General features: G+C 32.8%; 1 protein-coding gene across 6 annotated transcripts in view; it reads right to left on the bottom strand.

The window, feature by feature from the left end:
- The window catches only part of RASGRP3 (RAS guanyl releasing protein 3), a 136,666-nt gene that overhangs the window by 63,930 nt on the left and 46,009 nt on the right, over nucleotides 1-26,727 (bottom strand). For all 6 annotated transcript variants that reach the window (XM_074288164.1, XM_074288161.1, XM_074288163.1 and 3 more), the window contains exons 2-3: nucleotides 20,780-20,852; nucleotides 776-895 (exon numbers count right to left, since the gene is read on the bottom strand). The gene's annotated coding sequence lies outside the window, so the exon portion shown is untranslated. The remainder of the gene's footprint in view (nucleotides 1-775; nucleotides 896-20,779; nucleotides 20,853-26,727) is intronic.

Below are 26,727 nucleotides of genomic sequence, written 5' to 3'. Positions count from 1 at the left end.
AATGAGGCAGGGTCCACATTACTTCTTCACAAGATTCATATTTGTAATTTTTGGCTACTTCCAATGAGTATGAATAATGGCATTTTAATGATGTAATTAAATTGAAGTGATTGCCTAAGGATGATTGATAAAGAATGAATATTTTAATGGCTTGAGTCAAAGAAAGATTTGAATGTTTTTCACATATTTCCAAATTTCCAAACATTTATTTTATTCTAACCCATTAAAATCATAGTAGAAAAGATATTTGAGTTTTATGAACTTATCTGGTTTCATTTGCCAAGTAACTTGCTCCCTGACACCAATAGATCTCAGGATTTCACTCAAAATATTTTCCAGTCATAAACCAAGCCAAGAGGAACTCCATGGGTCATGATGAAAGTCAAAATTTGTCCAGTCTTATGTCTTATTTCTTATTCAAGAAAAGTACTGACTTTTTTTTTGCTCTAGGGGAACCAGATAATTTGTATCAATTGGATTGACTACTCATGTTAAATCCAAAAATGTTTGGAACCAGCATTTATGTGTTTAATTTATCAAAATGAATATGAAATGAATATTCTGGTGGCAAATTGTTTCCAAACTTCTTGAAATGGTACACAAAAAATTTGTTATTTTATGGACATGTAAGTTTTTATTAGACTACAATTTGATTTTGCAATAGACTTTTCCCTCTTTAATATTAAATTTGTCAGGCATCAAATTTCATAGTAATAATGCATTACATTTTTGATTATACTTTATAACATCTACAATAACTTTAAAAAATATTTACCTAATGATTGCAAGATTGATTCCCATAACTGGAATTTTTATGAGTGGATTCTGCCATCACTAATTTAGCCCTCTAGAAGGAAATCTGAAGAGAACAATCTTCACAAATTGAGAAACAGACCTAAAAAAAAAGAAAAATAAACCATCAAAAAAAAAACAAAGAATTAAGATACTAATAGCCTTTAAATATTTTATTTTTATTCTCCAAGAACTCTAAAAAAAGTAATATACATTTTAAATTGCATATGAATAACACCAAAAAAATAAGCAAGAAATAAAATCAGTACGATTGCCTACTTGATATGATATTGATTTTTAAAAGATAATTATTATTTTACCTCATTTGTCCTTAAAATACATATTTGTTAATTCAAAGGCTTAACAGTAAAATTTCAAGAGTGCTAACTTGGTATCAAAAAAAAAAACAAAAAAAACACTCTTGGACTCTAATACTGGTTCCACTCTTAATAACCATATAACTATGAGTCACTTACTTTATTGCACTTTGGTTCCTTCATCAATTAAATAGGTATGATAATAATTATTATATTATGTTATGAGGGGGAAAGAATCACTCTGTAAACCTACAAAGTACCATACAAAGAGGGATAGTTATCATCTCTATTAGCAATAATGATTGAAACTAATTTTATATAATATATTAAGGTTTTGTAATAGGGCCAGTATAGTAACTCCTATTAATGCAAAAAATGATCTAATACTTAATAAGTTATAGAGAGTTGCCTGAGACACAGAAATCTTAAATAATTTATTTATGATTAAAGATGGAATGTGAATCCAAGACTTCTTGATTTCCTCTAAACTACACTGTTTCATCAAAATGTTTATTGAATTGACTTGAACTGAATAATCACAATTTAAATACCAATTCAATTATACTTATTAAAAGCTTTCCAGAGCCTTTATCTTAACTTTATATTAAATTTATAAATAAGTTCTTATAGGAAACATCAAACTTTAATGCATTATATACTAATATATTAAAATTATATCATATACACATAATTATATGTTAAAATTATAACTATGTATATGTATGTGAGTATATATATATATATATGTGTGTGTGTGTGTGTGTGTGTATATATATATATACACTCTAGTAGACATACTTGGTAAAAGGACAGACTGTTGATACAAAAACAAAAATTAAACAGAGTCCTGAACATTGTCTTGCATATGCTGAATAATGAACAAATATTTGTTGAATTTAATTGAAAGCAAATGTCAACATCTACTATTATTACTTACGACTAGCAGTCAGTCAGGAAAAGAGGCATTTATAGATATAGAAATAGTATTAGACTGAGTTTCAGCCCTACCACCTACCAGTTAGTAACCTGGGGCACCAGTGTGGAGCACATTTATCTGAACCTGAGAGAGAGAGAGACAGAGGGAAATAGAGAGAGAGTAGAAGCAGCATGACATAATGGCTAGAGGCCAAGGTCCTGAAATCAGAAAGAACAGCTTGAATTACCTCTGATACATACTGGCTTTGTGAGTCAGGCCAATACATTTAACCTTTCATCACCCAAAGTAGATGGATATCTAAAGCTAAATCATAGAAGATATGGTGATCCATCAGTGGAAGAATACCAGGAATCTCCTGACGTTGATACAATTAAATTTGGATTAAAAAAAAAAAACACATAAAAAAGCTACTCATTCTGCTGGTTGATGTAAGGAAAGAAATGTATAAATCTTAAAGCACTTTATAAATGGAAATAGCTGATAAATTGCACTATTCCCATGGTAGCATGTTTTAGGATTCTGATTTATAGTTTTAATCCACTGGTCCATCAACTTTAATCCTGTAAGGCAGAGAAATATCTTTACATAGTCTTTCAAAAGAGACTATCTTTATTTACATCCCCCCAGGGGGAGGTTGGGAAAGGGATAGATTCTACCAGAACTGTTTACTTCTCTCCTCAAAACCTGCCCTTTTACAGAATTTCCCGACTATGTGGAAGTTAGCACATCCTTCCAGACAGACATTGTTTTCCCTAGCCAAGGGACCAAACTACAAGCAAGTCAATAACTGTAATGGGATGATTAAATTTCCAGAAAGACAAGAAGCTGTTACAATAATTAGCTCATCTTTAGCCTAGGGACTCAGATCCATGTGGCTCCATTCTCTATTATGTTATGAAGTTTAAGTTCTAAAGCTATCAATATGATCAAAATAACTCAGTCCGCTCCATCAGGAAAGTTCCTTATATTCAGACAGAGGTTTGGCTCTCTAAAGAAGATAACTAACTCCTGGCTTCTTTAAATTAAACAAAATAAGGATATGATTAACATTTAGGTCAAGAATGCAAGCAGAGGCTATCACATACATAGTGCACATTAGGGAACAGGCACAGGTAGAGAAACCTAATGAAGCAGACTTTTTGCAATTTCCCTCAATTCTCAAAGAAGTGATTGCCACTAATGGTTTTAGTCAGAGTTTTCTGTTCAGAATGCCTACAGAGGCCTGACTGCCCACTTCTATCTGTCCCTTCACTGCAGAAGCTCAGTTCTCCTTTCTATCTTTCTCTTGCTTACCTTTATCTCACTATTTTTTTTAGTTTGACTTGTTAAGCCCTAGGTGGACCAGAGGACTATCTTATTGCATTTTCATATATGGGAGATAGTAAGTGTTATTTAATAAATGCTTGTTGACTGATTAATCTTTCACTCATACAAATTCAATCTTCAACATGTGGGTTGATTTATTCCTGATAGTGGTAATTATGGATCTATTGTTTTTATAGTTTAAAAATCATGCTGATCTCTGCAAAATTACTAGGGCTATGATACTTCAAGCCTGTTCAGTCGTCTGTAATTGATTAGAATGATGCAGGATTGTGGCTTCTATCCTTATATTAATCAGACCCATTCTCTTTTCTTTCTGGATACATATTAATCCCAAATCCCTACCAGCAAAATCATCTCTTTTTTGTTGTCAATTAAAAAAACCCTCAAAGTAAAGACAATGAGGGGTATTGCTTATTCTGAATCTAATTTTGATCAACAAGGAGGAACTAGTTTGTGAAATAAAAGTGACAGAAATCTTGAAAATAAGTGACTATGCCTTCTGGAAGTTGAAATAGTAAAAACATTGGATATATACTATAAACTTTAAGAAAGCATCTGTTGAAAACTTCAGAGAAAAAGAGATTTTTGATATCTAATTTTAAATTATTCCAATCAATATGAAAAGGAGATAGCATCTAAAAGACACCAATGTATTGGCATAGAAAGTTGACAAACTCAAAATTTAAAAGGGCACAAATAAAAGGTAGACTTATAAGGTCCTGACCAAACCAAATAGAAAGGAACAGACTCTGTTTTGGCCCAATTAGAATGATTTACTCATCATTCTTTGAATTTATACTAGGTTTTCCTGCTTTTTATGCTCACAGTTTCCTAGACCTGACTCTGAACTTGAAAGCTTCCCTTACCCCATCCCCTGCATTTTTGTCTTTTGTATTTGACTAAGAGAAAACTCATTTTCTGATTCTTTAATTCATTTACTAAATACTTACTGAGTCCTAACTATATATAAGGCACTGTGTTAGGAGTTAAAGGAGTTAGAACCAAATAAGAGTTCAAAGGTCATCTTCTAACAGAAATTTTTTCCTAAATCTTCCATTTGGATATGATTTATCCTTCTTCTGAAATATTTTAGAACTTAATTTATATTTTTTTCTATTCATTTACCACATTCTCCCTGTTATCATAATGATCTGGTGTTTTCTATCTTCTCTACTAAACTTTTAATCTCCTTGCAGATTAGTTTTATATCTTATTTGTCTCTGTAGCTCCCTTAGCACCTAACACAGTACCTTATACACAAAAAGGGTTCAATAAGTGCTTGATAAGAGGTTAAAGGTTAAAGAGATACAGAGATTAAAGCTTTTCAATTTCAACTTTGCTTGGGTAAAAAGAAAAGGCTTGTCCCAAGTCCATGACAATCCAATATATTTGTGCATGACCTGCTGAGGGCATAGCCTGGACTGGCAGTGAATGAGAATATCAGATGTCTAAGGATGGTACTTGCCAGCAGAGAGTTGGATCAGATGGACTGATTTGTGGACTGACTCTAATAAAGCATACAGGTAACATATCAAAGATATATCAGGATTATTGGGGGGGGGGGGGGGAAGCAGTTTCCTCTTGCCCAGACTGGTAAAAGAGTTTAAGTATTCTCTCTTCCTTTTCCTGTGTTCCACAACCTGTTATGGATTTAAACTTCCTGCCTCCTATTCTCATGCTGTGGCTAAGAGACATAAGAGGAAAGAATCAGATTTACATCTAAGATGTTTTCTTTTGTTTTGTTTGTTCTTTGTCTGAGGGATTGATGTTAAGAAACAACTGATGGGATGTATATAATGCTTTTAATTTTTCCATGCTTCTATTTAATCATATTAAATTGCTTAATTCTGACCTTAAATTTTGAGTGACTTAAGCAGCAGACTGAATCTGTAAAGAATAGGAGTGTCCAATGGGTTTGGACAAGAATAATTGACAAGGAATGACTGATTGATACTCCTAAACTAAGTCCCATTATAGTGTAATAGGGTGAGGTGTTTGATGATTAACTGTGTTTTTGTACACACAACACCCCTTTGGCCTGTCTCATGTTCCAAACTATTCACAAGACACTTGGTGATGGGAAAACACACATGTGTAAAACTTGCATCTTCTCCAGCAGGATAGATTGTTTTTAACTTGAACAGAGTAAAATGTCAAAAGAAATCATAATATAATAATAAAATAATATAAGAAAGGAAAGGATTAGAGTATTATCTAGTCACCTTAATAAATTCAATTATTCAAACCCAGATGAATTACAACCAAAGTGATAAGGATATTTGCAAATATGATCTAAGAGTTGCTATTGATAATCTCTTAGAAATGAGAAATAGGCAGGTAGTAGAAAAATGAAGGTGGCCCTATTTTCAAGGAGAGCCAAAAAACTCTGAAGAACAGAAAAGGGATGATGTGATTTGATCCTTTGCAATGTCTTATATTTAATAAAAACTATAGTTAACATTTATGTAAAACTTTAAGGTTTACAAAGAGTTTTATACATATTATTTCAATTGATTCTCACAACACTAGAAGATAAATGCTATTATTATTCCTGTTGCATAGATAAAGAAACTGAGGTTGAGGGAAGTTAAATGATGTGCCCAAGGTTCACACAGCTAAGTTACACTGTGAAAAGAATTCTGGAGACAGAATACTATGAGTTCAAATCCAGCGTTATTGTGTGATTCTAAATAAAGTCACTATTGTAAAGTGGAGATAATAAACCTTACTTCCAGGTGTGTTGTAAGAATCAAATGAGATAATATTTATAAATCTTTTATAATGCCAGGCACACAATAGTACTTATTAAATGCTTGGTTCCCTCCAATCATCAGTGAGAGCATGGAAGGGATTAGGATACCAAGTGATTAATTATAGGAATTAGGTGAACCACACTGATTCTATCTTGAGACTTATTTCTGGAGCTACCTTAGTTCCTATTAAGTTATGGGTCTAGTCTAGTCTCTGTCTTGTGAGAAAACTTCATATTCAATTGGGAGAAAACCTTATTGTATTGCTTGAACCTAGTCTTATGTTGTTGAGAAATTGGATACTTCTACCTGCTTCTCAGATAACCTTGATTAAGGATGTCAATTATGCTGACTAAAAAATCCAGTCAGATACAGAGATTGATGCAAGGAATGGTCTTATAATTGTACTTCTCAAACAACCAACATAATATAATGTCTTATCTGAAAATAGGCCCTATCTTAATCAAGTATTGCATTTCCATGTTGCTTTTATTATTTAGACTCTTTTTTTCTGATTTCTGGGAATTTCTTCCACTTAGAAATCAGATCAGCGAATGTTGTACTTTTTTTTTCCTTTTAATTAATTGCTTAACTATTTTAATTTAATTAACTGATTTGATAAATTGTTCTTAATATATAAAGCTGTCCGCCCCTGTATTTGGCTAAACTAATCCCTAGTTAAGGAAGGAACCTGGTCCTGATTTACTGGGCAACTGGCATGCAATGCTTAAAAAAATCAATATGTTTGGAAGATAAAACCTTTGCTTCCTGTCATTTCATACAGCTAGTTGGCATGTGAAACTGAGTATGAATTAAAAGTTTTCCTTGAATACAGGTCCAGCATTCTACACTGTTTCACCTAGCATTAATTGAAAAAGAAATTGTTGCTTCCTAAGAGACAACTCGCCATCACTGTGAACAAGTCTGGAATGATAAATTTCAATCTCTGAGCTTACATATTTCTATTTTTTTTTTGCATTTGTAGCCTCTATATCTCAAATGTAGAAAATGTAGAATCATACCTATCCTACAAGCCACAGAATGATCTTGTCCCTCAAAAGAAGAATTTTAGAGGTTCATTTAGTGATGCTGTTAATTGTAGAGTAAACTAGATCAAATTCAAGTTTTACTAGCAAGATTCCTACTTTGTTTTAACCAAGTCCCCATACTGTGGTAGTTACCAATAGTTACTAGTAGTAACTAGGTCTATTCATCATTTCCCTGTACCTGTCTTTTTATCTTGTTTTCCTATTGTTAATTTTTTTTTTTAATTTTTAGCAAGTCAGTCAATAAATATTTATTACGTAAGCATCTACTATGTACAAATCACTGTGCTAAATACTGGGAATACAAAGTAAAATAAAACATGGTTCTTGTTCTCAAGCTGTTCATAGTCCAATGGGAGAAAATACATAAAAACATACAAACAAGCTCCAAACAGGATAAATAGGAGATAATTAACAAAGGGAAGGCAATAGAATGGAGGATTTTAGCTAGAGCTTGAAGGAAATCAGGAAGCAGAAAAGAGGAATGAGAAAGTTCCAGAGTTGGAGGAGAGCCAATGAAAATGACTGAAGTAAAGAGATAGAGTTTCTTGCGTGAGGATCATCAAGGTCAACATCATTGGATTGCAAAATCTGGATAGTTGTTATAAATTATAGAAAATCTGAAAAGGTAGAGGAGGCAAGTTATACAGGATTTGTTCTAAAGTTCCTGTCTTTTTAAAACTTTTCACTTCAGTTCAACCAAAAATTTATTAAATATCTTTTATGTACATGACAAAAAAAGCCCTCACCTAGTCTGACTGTTCCACTGGAATTGGGCCTTCCAGACCTTTCAAGGTCCAGAATTCTCTATTAAATCTTAGATATGCATCTGAATCTACACTATTGACTTATTACCAGAACTCCATGAAACTGCTTTCGTGAATATTTACACTTTTTTCTAGTGCATACAATCTGGTATCCTGGACACTGGAGAGGGGGGAGGAAGAGCGGGAAAGTCACTTAATTCCCCCATCATAAACTGCCAAATATTTGCTGACAGGCAAAACTCTTGCCTACTGTAAATGTATCATTGCTGTGGTAGCACTTTTAGCTGCTATATCACATTACATCTCTATGTGATCTATCATCTGAAGCTATCTATCATTTGAACTTCTGCCAAACTATATGAATTCCATTTTGTATTTATGCAATTGATTTTTTTGTAGCCTGAATATGACCTTATATTTAACTTCCCTATCAAATTTTATTTGTTTAGTTTTTTGAAGGGGGGGGTGTTTGTTTAGTTTTTTTTTTTAGTTTTTATTTTTTGTTTTTTTGCTAGGCAATTGAAGTTAAATGACTTGTACAGTGTCACACAGCTAGGAAGTATTAAGTGTCTGAAGTTAGATTTGAACTCAGATCCTACTGACTTCAGGGCTGGTGTTCTCTTCCCTGTACCATCTATCTGTCCCTCCTGTCAAATTTTATCTTGTTGATTTGGACTTATCATTCTAATCTAATCAATCTAATCTGATTCTGTGATTTATCACAACAAATATGTTATTTTCTTTATCCATAAAATGAGAAGATTGGCCACAGTGGGAGGCATAGAATACTGCATATAAATGTTAAATATTGTTAATATATTCCTTAGTTTTGCTAAATTGATTTCCCACTCCCTCTCTTTTTTATTCATTGTTTTAAAAAAGGGTTCCCTGAGAAGGCTAGTAAACATAATGGGAAATACAGGTTATATAACAAATGATAAAATACATTTTTAAGTAAGATTAAAATATCATTTTACTATCCTCTAAAGTGAGGGAATTGAACTCGATGTCCTTTAAGGTCCCTTCAAGTTCAAAATCTATACATTTATGATCTATATAAGTAATGACCCCTGTCTGGTCTAAATGGGCCTATGTCTGAAAATACACCTTTGAATTTTTTTCTCCTCACTTACATCAGTATTTTCTAAGATTGAAGAAAAAATCAGACATTCCATACAAAGAGGGAAGAAGCAATAGTTTCTGGATGGCTTAGCATAGTTACTAGGGGAAAAACTATTTCCAAAACATGTACTCAAATTGTTTTTATATATTAAGAACAACACATCATTACACTCCTATTAATACTTTTCTCAACCACTCTCTGGCTTTCAAATAGATAAGGGGATGTTTTCCTAAATATCTTAACAATTACATTCTAGTATTAACTATTCTAAGACACTAACTAATAAGGTATCTTCCAAGGATTTGGTCTGGCAGAGCTCCAGACATATTCTTTTTTCCTTTTAGGGGAAAACATTGCCTTCTGGGATTCCAAAATTGGAACTAAGATTAGGAAACTCTGAACATGATGACAACTGGACTTACTTTAGATAATCAAGTGAAATTAACAAGCACTTATTAAGCACCTAATACACCACACTGCTGACTTGCAGAAGGTCTTGAACACCTGGCAATGAAGTTTGAACTATATTCAGATGACAGGAAGATGCCTAAAAGTCTGAAGCAAATGAGGATCAGATTTGGGTGTTAAGGAGTCTAATTGGTGAGGTCTGTCTTAGAAGAGGAAGATATTAAAGATGGGAATATTTCAGTAGTTTATTATGGTTGTGGGGAATATATGGGTGAATTTATATATTGGGGTGAGTGGGTTCCAGTCTAACTAAGGTAAAAATCAAGAGGTAAGGGGCAGATAAATTAAGTGACTTGCCCGTGGTAACACAGATAGTGTCAGAAGGGCGATTTGAGCTCAGATCTTCTTTATACCACTCCCCAGCATTCTAACCTCTATAGCATTTTTCCTGTTAAATCTATGTTATGTCATTCTCTTGTTTCTGTCATCTCAGTGTTAATCTTTCTTCCCATTATGTTTTCTCTTTGAATTAATTTCACTTCTACATTTTCCTTCCTAAGTCCTTACTATTAACATTCTTTCCATCACTCCCCATCAAAATGTTCCCAACACTTTGAAAACTGTGAGGCTGCCCAATTGTAATGCTGTTATCCTTTGCAGAAATAAAGCCTGAGCTCCCTGCTCAGGTAAATTCCAGTGTATTAAAACTTTCATTCATGCTTCATTAATCAAGGGAGAATTTTCTATGTCTAAAATAAAAGTATTAACCACCCTCCCCTTGTCTGCACATGTGAGGGATGATGCGTATGAAACATTTCATAGACTTTCAAACTCAGGTGATGTGCTTAGTTAATTTTGCTAACCTGCTTTTCTTTTTTTTATCCTTTGTTAGACAAGGAATGGAGGAGAATGTATTTGGAAATGGTTGTAACAACAGAATACATCAGTTTAAAAATGTTTTAATAAATGATATAAGTTCTTAGGGCAGCTAATGTTACACAGTGGATAGAATGGCAGGATAGGAGTCAGGAAGACCTGAGTCCAAATCTGGCCTAAGAATTTATAACTATGTAACCTGGGCAAATCACTTAATCCTATTTGCCTAGTATCTTCGATTTTAAAATAAGCTAGAGAAGGAAATGGTAAATTGCTTCAGGGTCTTCACCAAGAAAACCCCAAAAGTGGTCACAAAGAGTTGACAGTGACTAAGGAACAGCAAAATAAGATTTTAAATTTTCCACTATCCCCAGGTCTTGACCAATAATAGTAATAACCCTCAATTTTTCAATTCCAAGAAACTCTTCAAACTTCTGGGGATAAGGGGCAACATCCCTGTGATCTGGAAAATCATTTTTGATCATCCCTTCATATCAAAAGTCTGAATGTTTTCTTTTTCCATTATGAAGTGTTTACAGCACCTTACTGTAAAATTGAGTTTAAATATTTGGTCATAAGCTATATATAAGTCAATATTAAGTAAAAATAACATGCATAGATTTTATGCATCTCTGTGTTTCAACTTTTTCACTGTCATTTACTAGCCTTCATATGTCATCTACAGCTTTCACAAAACTCCCCCAAAATTCTCATTTAATTTCTTATGCCAATACCCCAATATATCAAAACCATTATAAGGAATAAGGGATAATAAAGGATAATTGTGAAGTTATGTGTTGAACTTAAGTAGATTCTAGGAGTTAGACCTATTGGGGACTCAAGGTATCAGTCTGATTTCTTCATGTTGCAGATAAGGAAACTTTAAAAACTAAATGTTCATGTTCTTTCTGCTAAATAGTATACATGCTCCTGGGGAAAGAGACTAATAATTTTGCTTTTGTCTTTTATATCTAGAGTCTAACATGGTTTCTGGAACATAGTAAGTGAAGTTAATAAATACTTATTGACAGGCTGACACATGAGAGACACTTAATGAGTTTTGTTAAATTGAATTGAAGAAAGAAGCTATAATCTTTTCTCATAGAATGGAAAGATCTCCTGTTTCTGAAAAAAGGGAACAGATTACCAAAGGAAAAATAACAGAATAATAGGAGAGGGAAGGGAAATAGTCATAGACATGAAGCCATCCACTTGAGCTTATATTGGCAGCATGAATTGATTTCCAAATATATTCCCTATTTCATGTTTGTTAATCTTTAAAATATTCCATCCTTTAACCTTTTGTAAAACACACACACACACATGCATAGTCTGTCTACTAACAGTCTATTAAATCCAAAGAATTACTAGTGCCAAAAATCAAAAACTCCTCAAAAACCAAATGCATCTATTACTGTAAAATGGCCTTCTTTAAGAGATAACAGATTCCCCTTCTCTGGAGGTATTTAAGCCGAGTTTTAAAATGAGTTTTAAGCTCATCTCCTCCTTTATTAGTTATGTCCCCCACTTGAGCTAAGTTTTCATGGTAAAAAGATCTAAAAATTCCAGTGCAGATCTCATTATTGTCAGATTATACTTAATAAAACTATAAAATGTATTATATTATGGAGCCTTAATTCGGGTTAGAGATAACTAAGCACTTTGTCCCATGCACCAAAATACAGAAGGTATTGGTAACACTTTACAATCATTCAATAGTTTAGAAACAACTGAGGTTAGAATCTATTATACAAGAATAATTAGATAAAAATTAGAAGCTAGTAGATGTTGCACTTCTAGCCCCAGCTTCCACAACACTAGGTGAACTTTTTGGTCTTCTCGCCATTTTGTTCAGCTCTATCCTTGACTTCTGAAGCAGCATTTGAAGCTCATTTCATGCTACTTGTCCTGGATACATGTTGTATGACTTCTCTCAGGTTTAAAATGTGTTGTTATGCTCTGTTTTCATTTTTATAGTCATTAGATATCTATATCAATGATGAAAGTTTACCAATAAATTATTTTCTATTGAGTATCAAAATAAATTCTTACTCTTAACCCATTTATTATCCCAGATAGATCTGATTTTATTCTGTTCTTTTTTTCCTATATTTATTCCACTGAATATGGTTTGCTTAACTTGTTTGTACAATAGCTATTAAAATAGACTTGCTGTGCAAAAGCTTTAAGGGTCTTAAGAGCCTAGTTATAATACACCCCCTGAAAATGGTTGATTGTTATCCTTCATCCTCAAAGAGGACAAAATTACATCACTATATTAGAGTCAAATTACGGAATATCCAACTGTGGCTGATTAGACCAATTTGAGCTCGAAATACTCTGCCACAGATCGACCACAAATAGTCCATATCAACATTTTGGATAAATTCTCTAACTTTGCACATCTGCATCACCAAAAATGACACATTGAAGAATTCCATCTGAATCAAAAAATCAATGGGCAAGATCTTAGCCTAGAATCTTCTAAATTTTTTTTTGTAATTAATACTTCCTTTAATGGTTTCTTCCAATCCTACTTTTGTGATCCTATGATTTAATAAATTTAAAATTCTTTTCTGTTGTGATATGGGAGCCACCTGCCAGTGCCTGCTGGAGGTCTAACTCAGACCTGTAGAATGGATCTCTTCATGTGAGAGGATGATAATGATACAAGGAGACTGAGAGGCGTTGCCTTCTCTGACTTCTCTTCTCTTCTCTCTGCCTCCAATTTATTTCATTCCCAATCCAAAAGGAACTTCTGCTTTGTAGCTCCTTCAAGTGTTATGATTCACAGCTGTGGAGGCTCTTGGAGAATTGACCTGCCCCCTCGCCTAGGCGTGGTCCTTAACAATAATTCCCCGTTTTTTGTTTTATGGAAGCATGAGTAAGTTTGTGCAAAGTCCACATGCTAAGGTATCTGAGTCTGTATCACCACTGTAGCAGGTGATGAAGCTTGTGAGATGTCATGGAGGGAAACTTTCAAACGGAGAAAAGGACTGTGGTCAGAACAGGCATTCAATTATCTCATCAGTCTCCTGGCTCGGCCCATTAAACCTTTCTACGTGTTATCTTATTCCATCTTTACAAGATCTCCGAATAGTAAATGCAAGTAACATTATCCCTATTATACAAATGATGAAAATTAATTTGAAGCAGCTAAATGATGCCAAAATTCATATGGTTAATGCATGGGAGAACCAAGACCAACAACCACTTCGGACCTATAGATTTCATCTGACCCAGTATTGCTTCTAATAAATGTTAGTAGTCATCTCAAATGGGTTATCACATAGAAATATTACACCAATGTTTTGCTAGTGGAGATCAACAGTCAAAGAGAGATGTTGGAGAGCTAGAATAGTAAGTGAAACTAACATGGAGTCTAAATTTAGAATAAGAAGCTCACAGACTTCTGTGGTAATCTGTGGGGATTTCACAAGTCTGCTCTTTCAAATGGTCACCAGCTGCAATCATTCTCTTGAATCAATTACTGAACCTGCAATTAAGATGTTAGTCAAATGGGTCTGTGATCTCCTCAATGTGCATGCTCTTTCCAGTGCTGCAGAGCTCAATCTTTCATCATGCACCACTCCCTCGGTTTGCCAGGAGCCCATTAAACTTACACAAGGATCTTGCAGTTTTTTTCAGATGAAGAAACTGAGATCCAAAAAAGTAAAATCAGTCACCCAAGGTAATACAGGTAGCACTGGGATTTGGGGCACTGCACAGTGGACAGAGAGCAGAGTCTGGAATCAGGAAGACCCAGTTCAAATCTAGGCTTAAACACTATCCATGTGACTCTAGGCAAATCACTTAACCGTGTAGCCTCAGTTTCTTCTTCTGTAAGATGGCAAAGGAACTGGCAAAATACTCCAGTATCTTAAAGAGGAAAACTGAAAAATGAGGTTACAAAGAGTCCAACACTGTGAAAAGTCTGAACTGAGATTTGAACTCAGTTTTTCTAACTCCAAATCCAGCACTCTTTCCATTAATATGACTTCATCATATTCATTTTTGGGTTTGTTTGCTTTGGGAAAATTCTTACAATCAGTGAAAAAGTTTTGCTTCAATAATTCCTCCAAAATTTTGACCTTGGGTCTATGGCACATTCAAACAGGTGCATTTTTAAAGGATTTGGAAAAAGTTAGTGAAAAGGAAATGTATGGTGAAATGTGCTTCAAAATATATATACCTATTCATTCTACAAAGGAGGTACTTTTTGACATTATCCCAAATGCTCTGGTGAATAAATTCCCATTTGTTCATACTTCCTGTTAGGGCAGATCACTTGGGATTCAGTGACTAACGCTGGGAAAAGTTATGCTGTCCATTTCTGCAGTGTGTGAAAGGATAGTCCCAGGCAAGTCCCAGTCCCTTGTTTAGTCCATGACTGTGCATGTGAAATCAATTTTTGGTGTCATTATTTCTAAGTTATTTACTAATTTGAAAAAAAAAACCTGGATAATAGGAGAAATGGTATTTACCATTTCTGGCAACTGTCAGGACTAATGTGGGTGGGTGGCTCAAGATATGGTTCTAAACCCTTGTTTCTTCAGGTCATCTATATGCTGTCATTTTCAGAATCAAATAAGAAGTTCTAATAAACATCATTTGAAGGAGAAAAGGAAGGGATAATTAGTTTTTGCTCCTACTAAGGTATATAGTACTTATACTAAAGAAGAAAGAACAATTTCATGGAAAAGTGTGTTCTTTGAATTCCTTACAATGATAAGGCTTACATTTTCTCCCAGGATGGTATTTATGCACATATAAAATCATTTAACAAGCTGAATTTTACATTTATTGAATATGCAGAGAAGTGAGCCAAACTTATAAAAATGAAAGTCACTCCCCAATAGATAAATGGTCATAGGATGTGAACAGGCTTTCTCAGAAAGAGAAATTAAATCTATCAAAAGTCACATTAAAAAAACTGTTCTAAATCATTATTGATTAGAGAAATATACATTAAAACAATTGAAATACCACCTCACACTTGTCAGATTGGCTAGCAATGTGGAAAAGGAAAATGATAAATGCTGGAGAGGGTGTAGAAAAACAGGACACTGATGAACTAGTCGTAGTTCTGTGAACTGGTGTTCAAATTGGAGAAATTTGGAACAATGCACAAAGAACTATAAAATTGTGCATACCCTTTGACCCAGCAATACCACTAATAGGTTTGTATATCAAAGATATGGAGAAAGGAAATAATACATATTCTACGTGAATATATATATATATATATATGCATATATATATATATATATATATATATATACAAAAATATTTGTAGCAGCTCTTTTTGCAGTAGCAAAGATTGGAAATTGAAGACAAGGTAATCAATTAGGAAATAGCTGAATAAATATGGAATGATTGTCATAGAATATTTCGATAAGAAAAAAAGAGGACAACTCGGTGGCACAGGGAGTACCAGTCCAGGAGTCAGGAAGATTCATCTTCCTGAGTTCAAATCTAGTTGTCCTAAGTGAAACTGGACAAATTACTTAACCCTGTTTATCTCAGTTTATTCATCTATAAAATGAGCTGGAGGAAAAAAAATAGCTGCCCCACCACTCCTGTATCTTTACCAAGAAAACCCTAAAAGGGGTCATGAAGACATGACTGAAAATGACTAAACAGCAACAACATGAGAAGATGAGTGAGCAAAAATGCCTGGGAAGATTTGCATGAACTGATGCAAAGTGAAATGAGTAGAACCAAAAGAAGACACAGAATATTGTATAATTGCTGTGCACAGTAATAGCAATATTGAAATGATGACCATCAAAGACTTTGCTACTTTGATCAATAGAAAAAGCCAAAGTAAATCCAAAGGACCCATGGTGAAAAGTGTTAACCACCTCCAGAGAGAACTAATGAACTATCAAGCAGATTGTTAATTTTGTCTACCTTCTTTGTCTCTTACTATATTTTTTGACAACACAGGTAATATGTAAATGTGTTTTGCAGGACTTCACATGTTGTATTTGTTATATTGCTTATCTTCTCAATAGTTTTGAGAGGGGAGAGATTTGAGCTTAAAAAAAGATTTTTAATGAATCTTTAAAATATGCTGAGATCTGCCCATTGTGAGACTGCCAGCAGAGACAGTGCTCTTCAGATAATCAGGCTGATTTCTAAAGCTATATGTTTTGAGGAAAGAGGGAAAATGCAGAAAAAGGAATTTCTTCCTTGGGGGCATTTGGAAGACATGGCATAAATTATTTAGAGGAATATAAACATAATGGTTCTGCTAGTACAAGTCTTTGAGCCCTTAGCATGACTTTTATTCACAGATAAGAGGATATTGACTAATGTTAAAAGAAAAAGAAAAAGCAGTCCATCTCATTTATTTTTAAGAAGCAGCATGACTAAATAGTTAGAATACTGAACTAAGTCAGGAAGACATGGATTTAAATCCTGCTTTTTATAATTATTAGATATTAGATAAAGGCTAGATAGATTATTAGATATGACTATAGGTATCATTTAACCTTCAAGACTCGGTTTCTTTAATATATAAATTGGAAATACTGATACCTGTGGTACTTTCTTCTCTGTATTGTTGTGAGGATGCAATAAGATAATATCTATAAAATATCTTGCAAAACTTGAAGTGGTAAGTGGTTTTAAAAATGCTAGCTATTATCATTTACCTTCCCCTCAAACAACAAAACAAAACTATGAAACAAATTGATTAGTGATATTCAGAAACCTCCATTCCTCTATTATTCATTTCCTTCATTATCTAAAGTAGTGCAAAGATACTTGGTTTTCTGTGTAAAGTTATGCTTTCTTACTGATTTAGCTCTCACTCAGTACATTTCAGTACCTTGATCAGATGCTGGAGCAAGGATCTTTCTTTATGGATTTGATAAGTGTTAAATTTCCTCATCCTCAGAGATCACATTGAAACAGGGATGCAAAAGAGGAGACTGGACAACAGATGGTGGGAAATATCATCAATCACAGTCCAGACCACGATATAAGGGGAAAGCCCTGGATTTAGAGTAAAAAAACCTGGGATGGTATCCTGGTCTCTAAATTGACAAACTAAGTAAATTCAAGCAAAAGACTCAATCAATAAGCATCTACTAAGTACCTAATCAGTGTCAGGCATTATGTTAGGCACTAAGGATGCAAAAAAAAAAAAAAAAATTCTGCTCTCAAGGAGCTTATATTATAACTAAAGATATGAGAAATACACATATAGTCTTTGTAGAGTAAATATGAAGCATATAGATGCAAAACACTTTGATACATAGTAATTTAGGGAGAAGGCATTTGCAGTTGAAAGGATTAGAAAAAAAAGTTTATGTAGGTGATGCTTGAACTTCTCCATCAGTGAAATAGTCAAAATGCCTGTTCTCTTTCTTAGGACTGTTTTAAAATGAGAGAGATATATAAATATAATTTTTTTGCACTTGAAAATACAATGAATATGAAAGATTCTGAATAGGCTTGTATGAACTAATATAGAGCAAAATAAGCACAACTGTACCAATTAACACGGTGTCCCCAATGTCAAAGAAAATAACATTGTAAATCTTAGACTTAAATGACAAAATTATGACTTCAGAAGATTAATGGTGAATCATGTTCCAACTTTTTTTAGAGAAGTAGTAGAATATAGGTATGTAATGTATCATGAATTCACTTTACTTCTCTGTTTACTACTTTGTTGTAGACAAATTGTATTGTTATAGACTTCTCTATTTACCACTTTGTTATAGACATTATATGTGATTCTGAACAAGTCACTTAATCCTGTCTGTCTCAGTTTCCTAATCTGTAAAATTAGAGCACAAAGTAGCAAGCCACTCTAGTATCTTTGCCCAGAACATCCCAAATAAGATCACAGTCAGGCATGACTAAAACAACTGAATAATTTGAACAAACTTTGTTACTATGGAAGGTTCTTTCTCACTCATGTCTCAAGATGACAGACCGTCAGGCTTGAGCAGCATAAATATATTAACACATTCACCAAGAACACAAATGCAATGAAATTATTTTAAGATCATTCAATCTGATCATATTAATAGTTCTCATTATCATTTGAATAACTCCATTTATATCAAACCACATAAACTCTCTTCACTACTCCTAATGTGAATTAAGGCAAGTAATGATTTTCTAAAGAGATGTTGAACTCTTTCCACTCATCATCTAAAGAGACACACAGAGTGGGAAAAGCACTAGAATTGTCATCAGTTTGAGTCCCTTGTTAGCTGTAAGTTAACCATAATGATGGTTATGAATTTTAATAATAGTAATTAATTAACTATAGCAACCCCCAAATTTATCATCTGAAAAAAATGAGGATAATAATCACACTTTATCTCAAAAAAATTGCTGTGAAGATCAAATGTTTGTAAAGTGTTTTTCAAACCTTATAGTTATGAATAAATCACCCACTATTGTCACTGTCTTTCCTACTCTAAATGACACACCCTCAAGCTCAAGCAACATAAGACATTATTAGCCCATCCACTAAGAACACAAATTAGCTTGTGTGTATGCAGTTTCAAGAAAAGGGATTCAATTTAATGTTTTGCAAAGAAATATTCACTATGAAACAAACAACATAAGAATTGTTGCATTGCATTGAATGCAGCAAATCTCTGATAGTAGCACCAAGGACAATGTTATGAAGAATGTCCTCTTTGTGTCAATATTATGCCACTCCTTTTTAGAATTATGGTGAACTTGAAACAAGTTGTCAGTGCTAGCAAATCCACAGTTCTAGTGGTCAAGGTGGTTTTTAGGCATGTTTTCCCCTTGAGATTTTATGTCAGATATGACTAGAAGCCTCCTTCCCTAGCAGTTCCTGAGGGCAACCTTGCCAGATGTACACAGCACAAAAATTTAAACCACAATTTTTGTGGTACAGACTTGAATGATTTCTTCCTGGGAGAACTGAGAGCAATGCTGCTCTGATTATAACTGCTTATAATTATCTCCTTCCAAAGGGTCTTGGGATATGTCTTTGATTCTATAAAGGTTTTCAAGTGGGTTGAGATGAATATATATGTGTGTGACTCTGAGCAGAAAGTCAGTCATACAAACTAAGAAAAGTTTGTTATAGACACCACATGACCAAATGGGTAACATTCCTAGGAGCAAATCAAGTCCAGAACAAATGACAGTAGCAGAAGGAAACTATTTTGTAGAAAACAATCTTCTATAAGGAAATGGAGTGAAAGTGTGATCCACTTAAAATCCTTCAGTACCATGTTCCAGCTGAGCCTCAGAGCCTATCATAAAATGCTGCCCTTTAAAATGTTCTGTCCATTCATATTATTTTAAATAGTATGTAATCCGTGTTTAAATTAAACATAGCTTACTTAAAACACAAATAATGGAATTCAAAGCAGCTCAGAATCCAAAATCAGTTTAATTCTATTCTATCCAGTCCAAGAAGCATTTATTAAGCACCTAGTACTGGCAAGATATTGTGCAAAAGGCACAAATACAAAAGAACAGACTCACCCTAAATTAGATTATATTCTAAGTCAAGGAAGGATACATAATTAGACATATAATATAAATGATTATTTGGACAGAAAGGAGCAAGTACTAATAAAAAGGGGAACCCCAAAAACATTAAATAGTACATGAACTGTTCCTCACTTTTAAAAAAATGACAGATTCAAAAAGATGGAGTGGAAGAAAAAGTATAATCAAGCATGGAAAACAATCTGTGTAAAGGCACTGAGCTGGAAAATAGAGGATCAATATTTAGAAAGAACAAGATAGTTCATTTGGCTAAAGATACCATATTAGAAGAGAAGAGTAATTAGATTCATGTTCTAACTTTTCCAGTACTAAATATAGGACCATTGTAAGTTTCTTTGGTTTACAATAGTTTTTTTTTTTTTAATTCTGATTTAAGTTACTAAGAATTTTCAAGATCCATAAGAAACAATTACTCAAATAATAATAAATGTATTTTTTCTAAGAACAATTATTTGAAATAAGCAAATGTAATCATAACTTCCAGATGAGGAAACTGAGACTCAGAGAAGCTTGATAACTGCCTGGAGTCATATAACTGATAAGTATTGGAGCCAGGAAACATAAACTCATAAGATCATTAATCTAAAGCATCTTAAAAATCTAAAGATCTTAAAAGCCATTTAGTCCTATTCTTTTCAAAAGTTAGTTGCCTCCCTTTCAAACTTCCTTGAATTAATTATTTTTCATTTCTTCTCTTTGTATATATTCTGTATATGCTTAAATGTCTTTGTTGCTTTCTATTGGAATATAAGCTCCTTGCAATTAGGCTTTGTTTTATTTATTGTATTTATATTTATGGTGCTTAGCAGAGTATCTGACATAAATAGTAGATACTGATAGAGTTTGTTGATTGATTGATATGTGATATCTTCAAGGTAACAAAGGTAGATAATAGAGATAAAAGCTGGGTCTTACCTGACTCCCAGTTTAGTAGCGTATTTTCCACTAAAGTCAAGTTGGCAGGCTTATTTTCTTGCAGTTTTCATATCTAGTGAGAGAAAAAGAGAAATATCTGTATAATTCATTTTTCCAAATTTTCTTTTCCCTGTAGCATAGATAATAGAGAATTGAATATATGAGATTTATTTTAATGATTGTAATCTAAATTTAAAATCTGAGTAATTCTCAATAGCAAATCAGTGAAATCATGAGCAATTTGTGCTGTGCCTTTAATTGGTCAATTTCTACAATTATCCTTAGTGTAAGTCATTATTCTATTGCAAAAAAGCAATGACTTTCAAAAAGAAAAGGATGTTCACCAATATTCAAATATCAGGGAAGATGAATTAGGATTTATCATAATTATCGCCACTTCAGAGTTTAAATTATTTATTGGTTGCTTAAATTCTTCATCAATATCAGTGTCTTCACCAAGACTAGAGGTAATTGCAATGAAGCCATCAAATTCCCAGGTTGTCAAATGCACATGGCTGAGCTTCTACTGAGCTACATTTTTTTTCATGCCTATTCGCTTCCTCTTCTAACAAGAAAGAACAAGAGATCCAGATTATAACTCAGACAACATATCCATTGAGCTAGTTTACATTTGAAAAAACTGTTTTTTCCTTTTGAAAAAAATTTCATCATTGTATAACTCACCTTTCACTCTCATAAAGTCTACTTTATGCTATAACATAACTATGGGAATAGTTAATCATGTGAAATTGATTACACACCCATTTGTGTTGAATATTTTCCCTACCACTGAGCTTTGGAAAACATAATATGCAGGTGGAAGGGAAAACTGTCCACTGTCACTTTTCATGACTTTGACCAAATATCACCACACAATGAGCTGGATCCCCATCAAAGAAAAAAAAGACTGAAAAAGCAATTTTCAAAGAGTGTACCAGACAATGCTCTGTGACTTCTCAGTAGGTGACTTCCAAAGGAAAATAATGCTAAATAGGCACAGTGGAAAATGTTTTTCATACTAGCAAGTACACTAGTGTATAATCCCTTTTTCTCCAGAATAGATGCTTAATGAATGTTTATTGAACCAGAGAATAAACAGATAGGTTGTTATTTCTGAGCAACTATTAGTAGCATTTGAAGGATTATAGGAACAGGAAAGATATCATTAGATATAGAGAAGGGTAAGCATCTTGATTTTCAAAATGGCAAGAGTCACTAAACAGAGCTATACTTTGATTCTGGTAAAACTCAAAGAATGATTCATTGTAGATATGGTTTTGAACTTCTAGACTGGGAAATAGTGTTTCCAAAGAACCAGTTAGGGAATGGCAAATTAACCTCATGTTTTCTTTGAACAAAACTACTAAAGTATGAGGGCAATCTTATAGGTAGAAATTACCTAAATCTTAGCAAAACTTTTGATAAAGTATCTCTTATTATTTTTGTGGAGATGAAAAGATGTGGACTGGAAAATTAATACATGAGATGTATTCAGAATTCCTGGAGAAGTTGGAATCAAAGAACAATTGCTAATAGCTCAATGTCAATGTTGCTGGTTACCCCCAGTGGAATAGCCTAAGGATCTCTTCATATCCCTGTGCTAATAAACATTTTATCAATAACTTAAAGTCATTATCATAGATGGGATGTACAGATTTACAAATGATACAAAGCTAAGAGAAACAAACAGTGAGCAATGGTGAAAAACTCAAAAAGAAACAGATCCCTTTATATTGACTCAGAAAACTACAACTTGACATTATTTAAGTTCTGTTCTATTTCTGTTTATTTTGTTAAGCATTTCCCAATTACATTTTAAACTTATTGACTTGATGAATTTTGTGAGTCAATTTGTCAGCTCTGAGGTAGAAATTTTGTAAGGATAAATAGTCTTACCCTTGAATACAACAAATCAACTTCACAAGTGCAAAAATAATTACAAAATAGTTGTTAAAAAAAAGATGTTAGTTTAATGGACTTAAAGCTCAATGGATGAGTAGAGTGATGTTGCACTCAAAAAAGCTAATGTAATCTTGTCCTACATCAAGAAGCATAGTATCCAAAAATAGCAAGAAATTAACAAAATTTAAAACAAAACTTAACTGAAAACCTTGGAACTAATTTTTTGAAAAAAAAATTAGCTAAAACACTATATAACTTGATTGTGAAGAAAGGATAAATCACCAGTATCACAAATGATAAAGAACACAATAGGTAAAGAAATAAAGGATTTTTTTTAAAGAAACTCTTTTGCCCAAAGTATGAGAAATACTGGGTGTAGAAATAAAACTACAAAAAATGAAATTGAGAGAATAACAGAAACAAAGTAATCATCATTTTGTGCAAATGATATGATGAGACATTTGAAGAACCCTACAAAGTCAACTAGAAGCTAATTGAAGCAATTAACAACTTTAACAAACTATCAGGATATAAAATCGATACACAAAAACATCATTAGCATTTCTTTATAATTCAAAAAAAATAAGATAAGATGGGAAAAGAAATTCCACTTAAAATTAGAACAGAATGTATGTAATATTTGGGAGACTACTTTTTAGACACACAAGCACTATATAAATATAACTACAAACCACTCTTTTATAGAAGTAAAAAAGGATCTGAATTGCTCACAAATAGGACAAGTCAATGTATTAAACACTATACCCTAATTAGCACATTTATTTAATACCATACCAACCAACTACCAAAGTAATTAGAAAAAAAACTAGAAAAATAATAACAAAAGTCATATTGTTTCTTAAAAAATAAAAACAAATTAAAATAAATGGAAACTAAAGGGGTCAAGAAGTGCCAAATCTCAAAATATACTACAAAACAGTTATTAAAACAATTTAGTGCTTTTTAGCAGCCTGAGATGAAATAAATTTCCATTTAAAATAAATGTAGACAATTTGAAATACTTAGGAGTCTACTTGCCAAGACAAACTCAGGAACTATATAAACACAATTATGAAATATTTTTAATACAAATAAAGTCAGATCTAAACAACTGGAAAAATATTAATTGCTCATGGGTAATCTGATCCAATGTAATATAAATGACAGTTCTACCTAATGTATTTATCCCATGACATACCAAACAAACTATTTTGAAAATATTTTATAGAACTAGAAAAACAATAACAAAATTTTATTTGGAAGAACAAACCTTCAAGGATATCAAAGGAATCAATGGGAAAAAATGCAAAAGAAAGTGGTCTATTCATACCAGACTTCAAACTATATTATAAATCATTAATCAAAATAATTTGGTATTGTCTAAGAAATAGAATAATGGATCAGTGAAATAGATTAGATACAAATTACATTATCACAAATGACCATAGTAATATATTATTTGGTAAATCCATATAAATAGCCATATGGTAAATAACTATAGTAATCTAATATATGGTAAACCCAAAGATACAAATTTTTGACAAAAACTATGGGAAAACTGGAAAATAATATGGCAGAAACTAGGTATAGAACAAAATTTCACCCTGTATGCCAAGATAAGATCAAAAGGGGTACATGATTTTCAGCTAAGGGGTGATAACATAAGCAAATTAAGAGAGCATAGAATAGTTTATCTGTCAGATTTATGAATAAGGGAAGAATTTTGGAGCAAAGAAGATATACAGAAGCATTATAAAATATAAAATGGATAGTTTTAATTAAATAAAATTTTAAAGTTTTGCACAAACAAAAGCAAAGGAACCAAAATTATGAGGAAAGCAAAAAACTGGAAGAGAGGGGATAGAGAAATCTGTAACAAGTATCTCTGACAAAGGCCTCATTTCTCAAATATATAAAGAACTGATTCAAATTTATAAAAATACAAGACATCTACCAATTGATAAATGGCCAAAGGATAAGAATAGGCAATTTTCAGACTAAGGAATCAAAGCTATCTATTGCCATATTAAAAAAAAAAATGTTCTAACTCACTTGATTAGAGAAATGCAAGTTTAAACAACTATGAGGTATCATCTGACACCAGATTAGCTAACATGACAAAAAAAGAAAAATGCTGGAAGTCGGGTAGAAAAACTAGGACACTAATTCACAACGGGTGGAGTTGTGAACTGATCTAACTGTTCTGAAGAACAATTTGGAACTATGCCCAAAAGGCTATGTAACTAACTCTTTGATCCAGCAATAGCACTGCTAGTTCTAACATTCCAAAAAAGAGAAAGGGACCTATCTGTACAAAAATATTTAAAGCATCTCTTTTTGTGGTGATTAAGAATTAGAAATTGAAGGGATGCCCATCAGTGAGAGAATGGCTAAACAAGCTATGGTATATGATTGTGGTGGAACATTATTGTGCTATATATCAAATGACAAGCAGGATGATTTCAGAAAAACCTAGAAAGACTTACATAAACTGATACATCATAAAGTGAACAGCATCAGGGAAACACTGTACATTGTAAAAGCAATTTTGTTTGTTGAAGAACTATGAATAACTTAGCTAGTCTCAGCAATACAATGATCCAACATAATCCCAAAGGACTAGTGATGAAGCATATTACCCATCTCCAGAGAAAGAATTGATATTATTTGAATACAAACTGAAGCATGTTGTTTTTCTTTTTTCCCTTTCATTGTTTTCCTTTTGAGTTGTCTTGTACAAAATGACTAATATAGAAATGTTTTACATAATTGCACATATAGAACTTATACCTGATTACATACCATCTCAAGAAGTGGAGAGAGAAGGTAGAATTTGGTACTCAAAACTTTAAATTAGAATATTTTAAAATAATGAAAATCTGGTATTTGTTAAGGAAAAAATAGATCTACCAAAGAAGCAGAATCTTACAAAACTTATAAAGCCAAATGTACCTAGTATCCTAAAATTCTAAACCCCAAGACTCCAGGAAATGGAATAAGGACTTACGACAGTGAATTTTTTTAAATTGCTGGGAAATTTAGATAGCAATATGAAAATTATATAAAGACCAAGGCCTCGCATATTATACAAGATAAGATCTGAGGTCACATCATAAACTAATTAGAGAAACATGGAAAAAATTACCTATGAGGTCTATGGATGAGAATATTCATGATCAAAGAACAGAAAATATCCTAGAAGAAATTTTGGTTACATAAAATTTTAAATCTTTTCCACAAATCTAATAAAGCTAAAATTAAAATGAATGATTATCTGGGAGAAATCTCTGTGTAATGTTTCACTGATAAAGAACTAATTTCCAAGACATATAAGGAATTAATTCAGGATGATTTCAGAAAGGCCTGGAGAGACTTACATGAACTGATGCTGAGTGAAATGAGCAAGACCAGGAGATCATTATACATGGCAACAAGACTATAAGATGATCAATTCTGATGGATGTGGCCATTTTCAACAATGAGATGAACCAAATCAGTTCCAATAGAGCAGTAATGAACTGAACCAGCTACACCCAGTAAAAGAACTCTAGGAGATGATTATGAACCACTACATAGAATTCCCAATCCCTCTATTTTTGTCCGCCTGCATTTTGGATTTCCTTTACAGGCTAAATGTACACTATTTCAAAGTCCGATTCTTTTTGTACAGCAAAACAACCGTTTGGTCATGTATACATATATTGTATTTAATTTATACTCTAATATATTTAATATGTATTGGTCGGCCTGCCATCTGGGTGGGGGAAGGGGGGAAGGAGGGGAAAAATTGGAACACAGGGTTTGGCAATTGTCAATGTTGTAAAATTACCCATGCATATATCTGGTAAATAAAAACCATTATTAAAAAAAAAGAATTAATTTAGGAGAATTAGACTCATTCCCCAACTGATAAATGATCTAAGAAAATGAACAGATAGTTCTTAAAGAAAGAAAATCAGGCTATTTATATCCATATAAAAAAAAAATCCTGCTAATTAAAAAATGTAAACTTAAGCAATTCAGAGATTCTACTTCATATACCAGAA

Source organism: Sminthopsis crassicaudata, chromosome 2 (assembly GCF_048593235.1).
Source record: "Sminthopsis crassicaudata isolate SCR6 chromosome 2, ASM4859323v1, whole genome shotgun sequence".
Taxonomy (NCBI): Eukaryota; Metazoa; Chordata; class Mammalia; order Dasyuromorphia; family Dasyuridae; genus Sminthopsis; species Sminthopsis crassicaudata.
This window is presented reverse-complemented; position numbering and strand designations above follow the sequence as displayed.